At 37.0% G+C, this 12,586-nt stretch overlaps 1 protein-coding gene across 4 annotated transcripts in view; it reads right to left on the minus strand.

Annotated features, from left to right (window-relative positions):
- CDH7 (cadherin 7) overlaps window positions 1-12,586 on the minus strand; it is a 159,801-nt gene that overhangs the window by 51,029 nt on the left and 96,186 nt on the right. The window lies entirely within an intron of this gene.

Raw genomic sequence — 12,586 nt, forward strand, 5'->3', positions numbered from 1 at the left:
TAAGTGCTTTTGAGCTAACTTAATCCACTCGGCTGCCATAAAACGAATGGACACACACAGGTCTTCAGATTGTTACTAAGAGAAAATATATAAGATTTAAAAACTCCTCCATGAGAGACATCGATGGAATATTCTTCAATTATGTAATTTAACAGTACGGGTGATAAAAAAAAAGGATGAAAAATATAGCCTTCCATGAAATCTCTCATTTAAAATGTGTGGGATTTGGAAGATAATATGATGATCCTGAGCTGTCAAGCACAGTGGCTGGGGTAGCATACTGAGATAGCCAGTCTGAAACATTTCCAGTCCATCTCAGCGGAATACCCAGGATCTCTACCTTCATTATTCTTCCATCACTATAACTCCCCCAGATGGTTGATGACTACGTTCCAGAATCTTTATTCTGGGAGGATCAATCTGCTGAAACATTCCTCAAAAACTCATGATCAAGTCAAACAACATGGAAGCTTAGAAGGAAAGGCCATTAAATGTGGCGCGAGTGAAACACCATCTATCAAAGAACAGCCTTTTGTACAGAATGGGCAGAAGTTGTTTGTGACGAGAGCATGCTTCACTTCCTGCATGGATACAAAGAGCTTTTGATGACTCTCCAAAAACTGTCCCCAAATAATCTTTATACTTAATGATGTAAAGCAAAAACTATTAAAATAGTAAAGAATGGGAGAAACATTGTGAAATATCATGCATATTCCACTTAATTGTCAATATATATGAAAAAACGGACTAAGGGGGCTGGCACTGTGGCATAGGGGGCTAAATCCTCCACCTGTGGCACCAGCATCCCTTATGGGCACTGGCAAAAGCAGTAGAAGATAGCCCAGGCACTTGGGCCCTTGCACCCATTTGGGAGACCTGGAAGAAGCTCCTGACTTCAGATCGGCCCAGCTCTGACCACTGTGGCCATTTGGGGAGTGAACCAGCAAACAGAAGACCTCTTTCTCTCTCTCTCTCTGTCTCTCCCTCTCTCTGTAACTCTCTCTTGCAATTAAGTAAAATAAATCTTTTAAAATAAAAACTAAGAATATGAGTTAAATTGTAATGCTGAAAACTGTAATCCAAATGCACTCATTATATACATACATACTTCTACGGCCATACATGTGTGTACACATGTAGACATGTATATATATTCTGAATTATTCCATAAAGGATGTGAGACTTAGTAAAATAAAGAAAGCAGTGCAGTTAGATAAATACAAAATAGAACCTACAAGCACATAACATATACAGTGTATGCTATACTATTTATAAAGTAGTGTGTATTTACTATTTATATCAAATATAATAAAACACATTTATGAGAGTACTTCAATAAACTTATAAAATGGAACTATTTCATAATTCCATTCAAGTTGATTTGGGTGCAAAACATTTTTGAAAGACATGTAGTTTTTTCATATTGTGCATTTTAATGAACTTTTTCAATATCATATACATTTATAAGCAAATATATATAATAGGTATATGTGAATTTGTATATGTATATTTACTGTATATTATATGTGTATTTGCATATAAACATTCAATAAAGACAACCCATGCTAATCTCTGGTTAAAATGAGGTAAAAATATAAATTTTCCAAGTTATAGCTTTATGAAACCCAAAATAAATAGGCTTGCACTATGTAGTGCAAATTTACCAAAATGTTTATTTAACATCTGTCTCACCCCCTAAGTTGTAAACCCAAACTGCTCTGTTTATCACTATTATTCCCAGTACTTACAATGTTTTTCTCTATATAAGATGCTCAACAATTTTTTGTTGAATGAGGAAAAGTAAAAGTACAATAAGGACAGCCAGTCCACAAAAGCCTTAAAATGAATTATACCTTTGATCTAGGAAATCTTGATGGTTAAAATAGAAGACAGGAGAGGAAATACAAGCAGGTATATGGTTTTTTCTTGACCACAAAAAACTTTATAAAATTGTTTCAGGAGAAAAAAAGTGTAAGTGTTATCTGAGGTTCCACATAAAAAAAGTTTGGGCATATAATAAGTGTTGTCATAAACATTAACTAACTAGTATTTGTATGAGGTAACCATTTTTGTTTGTTCTAATTTTTGTTTGTATCTAATACTGAGTCCAGCCCAGTGGTCTTCAATAAGGATGAAAATCAGAACCCATGAGGCCTGGTCTCTTCCCACCTGATTTTGATTTGGCAGATCCAGGCTGAGGCATAGGCAGATCTATTTTTTAAAGCTTCTTCAGGTAATTATGATGTAACTTCTCTTTGAATAAACCAGGTTGAGTCATTAACATTTTCTTGGGGCCAAAGATGCAAATGAACATATTGAACTGCCAAGAATAAATTTTTCTTATTTACCTACTCGTTATTTGGAAAAAAGGCTTCTCAGTTTTCTCTTCTGTCCCTCTTTACAAGGAATAAGGAGAAATGTGTTCTTAATATTACATGTCTGTATATAGTATAACATGTTAAGATTCCTATTCGACATCTCCTTTCAAATTAATGCGAAGCTACAATAACATTTAAGATATTCGTTCATGTTTTCAACATTACCACAAGGGATACTAAGTATTTCTGAATTAATGTAAATGTTTTTCTCACCATTAAAATAATTTAAAATTAACTGAATGCAATTATTCTGTAGCAACTTTTTTTTTTTTACTAAACATGTAAAAAGGCAGCAACATGAAGTAAAGACATCTGGATGCTACAAAGTCATGAAGAAACATAATCTTATGCATGAAGACTAGTTGTCTAGAAGCTGTTATGAAAATGGAGCAAGCAAAGAGTTCATATGAAAGCCTATGAATCAAGAATACAGACAAAAGAATAGCTATACAAAATCATTTCAGATCATATAGAGATAAGCCAAAGATAGAGCTTTGTCAGAGAGGTGGTGTGATGGATAGAATTCTTAATAAATTTGTGCAATAAAATTTTAATGTTTTTCTTTCTCATTATTGATTTCTATAAGAGCAATGCATTCTATCACTATTACATGCAATTACCAAGGTTATCCTTGAAAAAATAAACAAGTGAGGGAAGAGGCATAAGAGTAAGGAGGAAAATGTATCATCTAAGCCAGTTCTCTTCAACATTTGAAGCCATATACGATCAGAGACTATGTACGTATTCGAAAATTTAACCAAACCAGTGTCCACACCAGAAGCCACAATAGGAACCATGAAGCAGGATTAACAAGACTCTGGGATCAACTCTGAGTTGATCCACCATGAGTGACAGACTCGAACCAGTGAAGCTACAGAACCTCAAGATGATGCTAGTACCTGGTCGTTCTCCAGGCAAGAGGCATCTACGTTGGAGACACAGACAAAGGAAGCAGTTTGTTTGCTATGTTACTTCCCAAACTATAAAATAGGATCCTCAAAATTTATTGTCACTAGGGGCGATAACATGCAGGATTAAAAAGAAGAGTTACATTCAATGCAAGAATGTGCAAACTTTTTCTATGAACAGTCTGTGCCACGTAGAACTGAATGCACACAGATGTACATCAATAATATCTCATGAACAGACACTGAGAGTTACATTCTGTGGCACATTCCTCTCAATTTGAAAATTTTCAATCATTTAATAATAGTAAACATCCTTGGCTCATGGGGAAAGTAGGCAGCCAGTTCTTTGCCATTCTTTGATATAAGGAGTCCAACAGGGTGAAGCTAACTCCTAAGGTGCAATAGATCAGCAGTCACACTATCTTTTCAATTCAATGCTCATCTCCCTTCCTTCCACTCATTTTTCTACAAATAAAATGGACTGTGAGGAGGACACTTTTCCCTCACCAATCATCTGCTGTTCTTTCTCATTCTTACTGAGATATCTTAGAGACCATCACTTTCATAAGCGTTTGTACAACCCCTGTACCTAAGTCATAATGAAACACCTTTACAATGAGAGATAACTATGCACTAGGAGTTTCACACACATCTTCAACACTTGTTTCAAAGAAGATTTCATAGAAGTTAAAACTATAATGGTGGTTATTAGAGGCTGGGAGGGATAGGAAAATGTTGGCTAATGGGTACTAAGTTATAGCTAATAGGAATAAGAACTTCAGAGGGCCTATTGCACAGTAGAGTGACTATAGATAAGTTAGGGCACTACACTTTCATTTTTTAGAAAAATTTTATTAATATAAAGTGAACCAGTTTAATGTTATTTCATAGATATGATTCTAAGATAAACATTTTTCCTCCCACAATCTCCTCACTCCCTTTTTTTATAAGTTTTGCAATAACCTACTTTCAAATCATTTTATAATCATAGGCTTAATGCACCACAAACCATAATGTTTAACAAGCAAACAGTAGAAAGACCACTGTTGCACAGGCATATAGATAAGGACTATCAACAATAACCTGTATGAAAAGAAAAAAAAAAAAACTAGAAGATTGTACTTTCGATGTTTTCAATTTAAAAGAATGCTATATGTTTGAGATAAGATATGTTTAGCCTAACTGGACATTACACAATGTGTGCACGCATCCAAACATCACTTGGATGCTATAAATATGTGCAATTTTTATGTCTGCTAAAAATTTTAAAATTTCAAGGTTAGTATTCATGTTGGACTAGATATTTATGCCCACCTGAAGTTCAGATTAAGATCCTGACCCCAGTTTGCTATAGCACATTAGGAAGGGGGACATGTGGCACAGAATTATGTCATAAGGCTAAAACCCTCAGCTCTCATGAATGTTCCTATTAGCCTTATATGAGATCCCAGAGAGACCCCTGACTCTTTCTCCCAGATGAGGACATAGCAAGAAGACAGTCATCCATGAAGCAAGTAGAAGGTGCCCACCAGAAAGTGAATCTGCCTTCATATTGGATTTACCAACCTTGAGAACTGTTAGAAACAAAATGTTAGCTGTTTAAATACCCAGTAAATAAAATTTTCTTATAGAAACTTGAACTGACTAAAATAGTATTATGAATCGATCTGAAAGTTGGATAGGAAAACAATGCAGTGAAAAGCTAAAAATTCCGTGATTAAGGGGCAGAGACACTCCGTGAACTCAAGATCCCAAGTGTGCACCATCCGTCCTCCTTTGCTCCAAGAAACACGCCTGCTTCAAGCTCTGTGAGCAGTTAGGGCATCCTATCACCCAATGATATCTTGTAGCAAGTAGCTTACCTCACCCACTCCATAGGCTCAGTGTAAATTATTTGGAGATGTATAGAAAAGCAGTAGTTGACACAGAATAATCACTGTGTAAGTATTTGCTTTATTCTTATCACACTGCTAATATTAGTATGAATGTGTCCTGCTGAGTTATGGACACCTGAAAAGTCAACCTACCTCTTTCTCATCTGCTTCCTCTCCTGAACCAGATTCTTTGTCCTTGGAAAAGTCAGTGTATAACAGTCATTATTGACTTTTAGAAATATATCAGACATAATGTGGTCAGTGGAGTCTCATTAGTTTTTCCTGGCATTTTCACCATTTTCAATAATAACACCTAAGTAAAATCTTAAATTCATTTAATGAAATCGTTGCACTGTGTTTTTCTGTGTTCACTGGATTTGGCCTCCAGTCGATCTCCAAGTAAACTCTCATTGAGCTCAGTGACCTCTTTTTGAATCATGAACATTTGACCAATGCTGTTGTTAATGTTTCAGGATTTTTTCCAAGTTAGTCCTTTCTTGCAATTCTGCACTCTGTTACTACAGCATAGTACCATCAGGGCTGGCTATCCCGTGTACACATGTCCATGCCTACATGTTAAATGTCTTATCTGAGTGCTGATTTTGTGCAAAAGCTCTCTGACTGATTCTCATCTTTAAAAGCATTTCCCCTCTCTAGTGTCTCCAGTTACCTTTTAAAGCAACACACATTCTGTAACTTTGTTTCCTCCCTACTTCTAGGTAAAATGAATATAAATTTTAATTTTTCATTAGTAAATGGACCTAAGTGAGTTCACAACTATGGAAAAATAACCCTCTGTTATGATTTTTCCTTTATGATAATTTTACTATAAATGAATCTGCTACTCGGAACATCAGAAGGGATCCAGATCCTTGGATAAGGTATCTCAGCTTGAATCTCTCTGTACATTTATGGCCAAAGGAGTCTCAAGTCACTTCCAAAGTACTTTCCTTTTTATTTTTTTTAAAATATTTATTTGAAAGGCATAGTTACACAGAGGCAGAGGCTTAGAGAGAGAAAGAGAGAGAGGTCTTCCATCCGCTGGTTCGTTCCCCAGATGGCCGTAATGGCTGGAGCCAGGCTGATTGGGAAGCCAGGAGCCAAGAATTTCTTCCAGGTCTCCCATATGGGTGCAGGGCCCCAAGCATGTGGGCCTTCTTCTACTGCTTTCCCAGGCCATAGCAGAGAGCTGGATCTGAAGTGGAGCAGCCGGGGCTTAAACTGGTGCCCTTGCGGGATGCCAGCACTGCAGGCAGCAGCTTTACCCACTATGCCACAGTGCCAGCCTCCCAAGTACTTTCCAAATGCAAGACTGCCTTGCTGTCCTTAGTTTATTCTTAACCTATGTTGTGACCAATAAAGTCTCTCAGGTACCCTCAGCTTAAGCACATTTAGACAGGCTTCTTCTGATTGTAGGTCAAGACCTCTCTTTTCTTAGTACATTTGTAATTGCAAATCCTTCCTCTGCCACTTTGAGATGTAAATCTTTTTCTAAAACAAAATCTCTTGCTGATGATTTATAGCCCAGGAACACCTTCCTCAAGGATCCAGGGGCCATATCTTTGAAATGAAACCATCAACGGAGCTCCTCATTATATACTACCTACTATCAGAAAGGTTAAGAACATTTCCTCTTCATTTGGATAAAGCCAATGATCAAAAACAGAGTGCCTATACCCACTCCTCATCCCTAATGTCCCAACTCTTTGTTGTAGCAAATTTTAGTTCAGGCTGAATGCAGTCTTTCTCCCCTATTGTAATGGCCTCGAAGAAGTCTTCCTTATATGTTCAATTTTGTTCAGTGCAATTTTTGGTTTGAGAGATATGAGTGATGTTTGTAGTTATATGAAGATATTTGTCTTGAATTTTTTGTGAATTGTGAAACCTATATCCAGATTTCAGAGGGAACAATTTTTACAGAGAAGATATCAGAAAGATAATACATGTAAAACAAATTCTATGAGTCTATGTGGATACACCTTGGGGTTGTGTTCACAGAGTTCTAGGTCTGGCCATCTCCACAGATGTCTTCTGCAAGGGGAGTGACCCTTCTGAAATCTGTCGCTGTAGGAGACTTCAAGATTGTTACACTAGAACCCCAAATTACTAATATTACAATTGTATATCAAATAACAACTGTCCTGAACATAATAGATCCACTGATTACTGAATGAGGGGACAAAAATATGTGAGTTCAAATGAATTTCTGAAAAATAGTAAAATAAGGATAAACAAAATTAGAATTAGTAAAAAGTATTACTGGCGTCCTCCATGTCCACTTCACTTTTTTAGAGAATAATTATTGAGATTATTTTTAACCTTATTTTTACCACAGCTGATGAACAGGGCAATACTCACATTTTAGACACTGTTATCTGTACATAGAAAAGTGCCTGGGTTCTGAAGTTATCTTGGGATAAATGTACCACAATCAATGATAAGAATTTATAGCCTTAACATCAAATATGTAAGATACTACAAAAATACAGATAATACGAATTATTATTTCCATCATACCAAATTTTGTTTTCTGTAAGATCTGAAATTAATGTTTTAATGTAGATATAATGAGTCCTGATACTTTTTTAAAGAAAATTCAAGTGCATATAACCTAGTACCTAGACTTTGCCACATTTTCCCCAAGTTTCTTGATTACCAACTAAGTGCAAAGCATATTTCAGATTTGTAGCTGGACTTGTCTACAAGAAGACAATATTATAAGCCACTGAATGAATTTCGCATTAACAAGACATTTTTATTAATCTTAATATATGCAAGATATTACCTTAGAAGTTTTATAAAACTAATTCATTAACTGTTCCCAACTCCTTATCTTCCAATATCTTAAAGCACAATACAGACTTTGTCAGTTCTGTTGTGCCAATCTGGCAATGGAGGTAGAAAGGGTTTGCATTTGGGTACTGGTGCTGTGGCCTGGAGTACTGGACCACTGCCTGCAGTACCAGCATCCCATATGGGCATAGGTTTGAGTCCTGGCTGCTCCATTTCTGATCCAGCTCCTTGCTGTGTGCCTGGGAAAGCAACAGAACACGCCCCTAGTCCTTGGGCCCTGCCACCCATGTGGGAGACCTGAAAGAAGCTCCAGGTTCCTCGCTTCGGCCTGGTCCAGCCCCAGCCACTGCAGACATTTAGGAAGAAAACCAGCAGGTGGAAGATCTCTCTCTCTCTCTCTCTCTCTCTCTCTTTATCTCTACCTTTCAAATAAATAAATCCATGTTAAAAAAAAAAAAAAAAAAGAAGGAAGAAGAAGAGCTTGAGTTTCTTACTCAATTTCACTGAAAGAAGCCTTGGTAGTATGACTATAGTAGCTGTTTGCCTACAAACTAGCTTTTTAAAGAAATCAGAATAAATTAGAAGCATAAAGCAAAAATCTAAAATAGCAAAGAGTGTACCAGAATGCCAGGAAAATGACAAAGGACAACTTGGCATAAGACTAAACCTTGATATACAAGAGGAAAGTCTCTCTTGGAGGGGTGAGTTTGAGGGAGGCAGAAAAACAGGGGATATTATCACCAAAACATCTGAGCTATAATCCATTTTTGTTTTAACTGAGTGCAGAATGCAGCACATAGCTTACCCAGATTCTCGTCCACACTTGGTTCACAACTATCTTTTGTGTTGTTTTAACTTTTGCCCCACATAAATGTTCCATTTTAATTTCTACATTAACACTGCTGTGGTAACAAACTACTACAAACCCAGGGGCATAAAGAAACCCAAATTTGCAATTTTATAGTTTGTGCAGTCAGAAGTTCAAAATCGAGGCATCGATAGGGCTGCATTCCTTATGGAAGCTGCAGGGGAGAACTGTTAACAGTGTCTAGTGGCTGAGCACATTCCTAGCTCAAGGCGTCTTCCTCTGCCTTCTCTCTTTTTTCCTCCCGACTCTGATGCATCTTGCATCCATCTCCTAAGGACCCTTTTGTTTGTCCTGAGCCAAATCAGATGACCGGGGATAATCTTCACACATCAGGCTCATTAATTACATGCACAAAATTCCTTTCACCATGCACAGTAAAATATTTATAGGTGCTATGGGTACTTCTGGGCCAGTATAACATTTAGCACAAGCTCCTGCTGTGAGTTTAAGCTGTCTGTCTTAATTGTTGTGAGCATAAAGAAGGCTTGAAAATGACTCCTTTCTGGCCAGCACCTGAAGGCAGACTGACACTGTGCAGAGCTCCACATTTCCCAGCATGCATTACTGACTGTACCTGGCGCCCGTCACAGGAGGATCTCATACATTGCCAAGGAAGCTGAGTGCAGACTGTGACCCAAAGACAGTCCAGCTTATGGTTTCCTGAGAACATTCATCAAACAGCCGCCAGTACTAACTGATATTGACCCAAGAAGTTACCTTGCAAGTCAGGATGACAGATGAGAGAAGATGATGGTGGAAGCCAGCCAACCCGATACTCAGTCTTGTCACTATTTCATAAGTGTAAGCTTAGGTTTATTTTGTGTCTCTGCAGCTGTGACTGAAACTATTTTTTTTTTCTATTTTTCCCACGTCCACAACACTTATACCTATCTTCCCTCATGGCAATCTAGGAGGACCCCTGCCTTGCTTCAATTTGATACAGTGTGGCAGAAATGGTATCACATCAATTCTGTATATCATCCTAAAGAGTCCAGACAGCTTCTGCACTCAATTCTTAGAACAAGCCAAGGGCAGCTAGTGGCTGTGGAGGGGACCCGTTTAGCCCCCTTAAAGCATACATGCAGCCAACTCCATATCAGCAGAACCACCACTGATACATGTGTGAGCTCACCCAAGGTGAGCCCTGGTGACACTACTGGACCACCCAGTGATGAGATACAGGGATTTTCTTGTTTTAAAGCACAAGGCTTTGAGGATATTTATCAAACAGCAGTGGATCATGGAGCCAGCCACAAAGAGGGAAAGAATGAGAGTTGGTGACTTCAGCTTTTTAATGTGATGATAGCATATACAGAAAAAAAAATGAATCAAAGTAGATCAAAATGATTAAATTAAACAATTGAGAAGATGTCAGGTCTAGACATGAAAATTTCTTTTCCTTATCAGGATGTCTCTTCTCTGGTATCCAACACAGACTCCAGGGTCCATCTGTTCTCTCCTCTATTGATAGTGTAGGCAATCCCTTTTCCTGTCTTTATCTGAATATGAATGTTGCTAGCTTTGTTGATAAGTTTGCTTTTAAATCCTTTTAAAATAGTTCAACCTTAGAAGCAAAAACTTGCCTGTTTTAAGTTTGCTCTGCACCTTAGTATTTTCAGTTCCCCCAAAGAATATCCAAAGCATCCTTCCCTTCACTTTACATATATGCTCCATGGAAGTTCTGAACCGTTCGTTAGCTTTGACTGTCATGCACGTGCCTATGACCCTGACCTAAGTCTGTACTTCAACCTGGCCTTTGAGTTTCATAACTTGCTTGTGGCCTCCTACACATATTTACCTGGACAGTACAGGAATGTCAAACATGACATTTTCAAACTGCTGGTCATCTCCACATTTCCATTCTCAAGGAGCAGCCCAACTATTTAGCCATTTGTTTAAACATCAGACATTGGAGTGTCTTTAAGTTCTCCCTCTGACCTTCTTAATCATCTCCTATCTGTTTTAAAAATATATTGAAAATCTATCCATTGAAACTGCTCCAGGAATCAACATAGGGTGGAAAAAGATACCAGTAAGCAAAATTTTACATTATCTGTGACTTGTTTCAATAACATAAATTTCATGTGGACTTCCTTAGAAATGTCTTTGACACACACATATTCTGAGAACATTACTATGATCACCAGAGTCAAAGAAATTAGAAAATATTCCTGAGTGAACAGACTCCTAGTCTCTTTTCATAAGCATACCACATATTAGTATTTACACCAATGTCAACTTTCTTCCAAAATGCTTATTTTATTTATAATACCTTAAGTTCATCTCTGTCATAACTACTTGAATACAGGCAAGTAAGTTTAAACATTGATGAGATAATAACAAACCTGTGCACACAAACATGCATAATGATTAAACAGCTATGAGGATATACTTAAATATAGACATAGAAATAATTGCTTGAACAAACTGTAAAACATAATATGCAATTTAGAGGTTCACCAAATTAATTTTGTTATATCTCAATATTTAAAATGGAAATATCCCAAAATACATGCCTTCATATCCACATCATTGCCAAATGAGACAAATACCTTTGCAGCAGGAATAACTGAAAAATATATTTGAAAGAAAAAATAGTAAAAGAAAAAAATAAATTGGAAAAATTTTTGTTCTGATTTTCCCCCATCACACATGAGCAATATTTTATGAAATACTGAAATACATACTTGGTTTAGGAAATTAGCCCTTATTAATTTCAAGTAGTAGGTGAAGATCACATTTTCATGCAAGAGGGAAAACCCATAGATGTTACAAATACATACAGCTGAATTGAAGGTTGAAAGGACATTGAGCATTCTACTCCTCCTCACAAACAGTGAGTGAAAGCAGACAGTTTATCAATACCTTCACAAAAAAGCTCGGCTATTTGCCATCGTTCACCCTTTATTAGGGTACAGATATGAAGAAATTATGAAAATAGCACAGCAAAAATGTCCTAAAGAAGCTTAAATATGTTATCTTCATAGAGTGGCAGGCGAGCTACAAAACAAGCCATCCACATGTTGGAGAGCAAAGGTGTAGTTATCCATCACAGGAAATGCATTTTGAAAACACTCATTTTTTTACTATAACTATTGTAATGCATTTACTAGAAGAAAAATTCCATATTTAATCCCAACTGAGGTCTTATATTGAAAACTGAAGTACATTAGAGAAACGATTGCAATATCTTAAAGGAAAACAAATGATTAATGTTTCTAAGTTGTTATTTACAATAGAGAAGTGCAGGAGAAAAAAATGAATTCTAGATGGAACAAAAAAGTTTTCAGTCATGTGGAATAATCCTTATATTTACAGTGTGTGGATTTTGAAGCCCTATACAAACAACAGGGAGGTTTATAGAAGTATTCATAAGTGGCCAGTAAATAGTATTTATGAGTACATTGTTTTAACTTTAAATCTGTAGCTTCATCACCAAGTCTTCCATTTTTAAACTGTATAATAAGATATACTTTTTTAAAGTATTTTTTACTTTTTAAGATTTATTTATTTATTTGAAAGTCAGAGTTACACAGAGAGAAGAAGAGGCAGAGAGAGAGAGAGAGAGAGAGAGAGAGAGAGAGGTCTTACATCTGCTGGTTCACTCCCCAGATGGCCGCAACGGCCAAAGCTGCACCGATCCGAAGCCAGGAGCCAGAGCTTCTTACGGGTCTCCTACATGGGTGCAGGGGTCCAAGGACTTGGGACATCTTCTTCTACTGCCTTCCCAGGCCATAGCAAAGAGCTAGAATGGAGGTGGATCAG

The sequence above is a fragment of the Oryctolagus cuniculus genome, chromosome 10 (genome assembly GCF_051225735.1).
Source record: "Oryctolagus cuniculus isolate XC-2025 breed Fujian yellow rabbit chromosome 10, ASM5122573v1, whole genome shotgun sequence".
Taxonomy (NCBI): domain Eukaryota; kingdom Metazoa; phylum Chordata; class Mammalia; order Lagomorpha; family Leporidae; genus Oryctolagus; species Oryctolagus cuniculus.